We start from the raw sequence: 2,154 nt of genomic DNA on the forward strand, positions 1-2,154 counted from the left end.
AGGCCTGAATTGCTTGTATTCAAAGAGGGTAGTTTCTCCATCCTCCACAGTGCATTAGAGTTTCCCAGACTCCAAGTTAAAATCCCAGGCCTGGAAGAAAAAAAAAATGAGCAAGAATTCCAAGCCAGGGAGCTCCATTAGTATTTTTATTTTTAAAAAAATTTTTAAATTTATTTTATTTTATTTTTTATATATTTTATTACAGTTTTATTTTATTTTATTTATTTATTCATTTATTTTGTCAAGCACGGGACCTTGAACTCAGGTTGTAGCAACTCTGCCTCAGCCTCCATCATCCTAAGCTGGGATGATGCAGCTTCTGATCCTAGGCCTCAGGGGCTGACAGTAAAACAAATTGAAAACGGCACCAAAAAATTGCCACAAATTGAAGACAGTCGACAGTTTCTCAGTTTTCCTTCCTTGCATGGTGACCATCCCGGGTCCAAATGACACGGCTGCAACCTGTAGGTCACCTGGCATTGCTGAAGGCTGGCTTGCTGGCAGTGAAGCCATAGGCCAATCTGGACACGTAGGCCCTGAGTTTGAATCCTTGTCATGCCACTTACAAAGGGCTGGAGAGCCTAAGAAACTATTGCCTGTCCATAGGTACACCAGAGGAATGTGATCAATGTCATGGTTGGATGAGTAGTTTGTCAATTAGTCTAACATAAAATTAAGCCCAGTATTCACAAGATGTGGATTGATTTTATTTTATAGTTTCATAGTTTAGTATGCATTGAAAGATTATGTGTGTGTTCGCTTCGGCAGCACATATACTAAAATTGGAACGATACAGAGAAGATTAGCATGGCCCCTGCGCAAGGATGACACGCAAATTCGTGAAGCGTTCCATATTTAAAAAAAAAAAAAACAGAAAGATTATGTGTGTGTGTGTGTGTGTGTGTGTGTGTGTGTGTGTGTATGTGTGTGTTTTGTCAGTAGTGGGGCCTGAAATCTGGGCCTGGGAACTCTCTCTCAGCTTTTCAGCTCAGGGCTAGTGCTTTAACATTTGAGACACAGCACCATTCCTGGCTTTTTCTGATCATGTTGTGCTGGGGAATCGAACCCGGGGCTCATGCATGCAAGATAAGCACTCTCCCAGTGAGCCACCTTCCCAGCCCCTAAAAGAATACTATTGATTAAATAGAATTCTCACTACATACCTGTGAATCACTAGGAAGGTAGTATATGTCATTTAATACTAGAAAGACATCACTGGCAGTATCTAATTTTCTAAATATATATTTATTTGTATACTACTGTCTGCATAGAAAGGTTTTGCTATTTTGACCAAACCTGTGTCTCGATCCAGGTCCTGGGATCCACCTCGCATCTCAATGTGCTAGAGGCTGTCATGCTGACAAACACCCATTCATGAATAGGGGCTTCTAGGCCCTCAGTTCAGGCCCCAGCATTGCCAAAAATGTCTTCTTGGAGTAATATTTAAAGTGTGATACCTGTTTTCCTTTTCTGTGCAAGTGCTGTGTATCAGGTATGATGTATATAATATTTCTGCAAAGCTAAATGCTATGGAATAGATTTGAATGAATGTAATAAATGTTATAGGAGCACTCACAGTCAGTCCATAAATAAATGGTAAATAAATAAATGAATAATAAAATATCATGAATCATTCTAACAAACACGATATGAACTGAATATATGGATGTAAGTATAAATCATATAATAAACATGTCTATATATGTTATGTTCTCCAGGGCTGGGGCTTGAATTCAGGCCTAGTTAACAGGTTTGAATTGCTTGTCTTCAAGGGAGGAGAGCTTCCCTTTCCTCCCTCCTCCACCCCAGGCAATGCATCAGAGTTACCCAGATCCCAAGGTGACATCCCTGGCCTGGCAGACAACAAAATGGCATGAAATCCAAGACAGGGAGCTCCAGTATATTGTTAATTAATTAAGTTATTTATTGCTAAGCACGGGGCTTGAACTCAGGTGGTGCAGCCTCTGGATCCACAGCCATCCTGGGTCCTAGGCCTCGGGGGCGGACAGGAAAACAAAATGAAAACACCACCCAAAAAAGCTGCAACCACAGAAGGTCAGCAGTGTCTGTTTTTCTTCCTTGCACGGTGACCATTCTGAGTCTGAATGACATGGCTGTAGGTCACCTGGCATTGCTGAAGGCTGGCAGGCTGGC

At 41.4% G+C, this 2,154-nt stretch overlaps 1 non-coding gene across 1 annotated transcript; it reads left to right on the forward strand.

The window, feature by feature from the left end:
• The first annotated feature begins 752 nt into the window (after positions 1 to 752).
• Positions 753 to 859, forward strand: LOC122121528. Its single transcript, XR_006149961.1, has one exon. It is a non-coding gene; the product is annotated as a U6 spliceosomal RNA (small nuclear RNA).
• The last annotated feature ends 1,295 nt before the right edge of the window (positions 860 to 2,154 follow it).

Source organism: Dipodomys spectabilis, unplaced genomic scaffold, assembly GCF_019054845.1.
Source record: "Dipodomys spectabilis isolate Male_0828 unplaced genomic scaffold, ASM1905484v1 ptg000189l, whole genome shotgun sequence".
Taxonomy (NCBI): Eukaryota; Metazoa; Chordata; class Mammalia; order Rodentia; family Heteromyidae; genus Dipodomys; species Dipodomys spectabilis.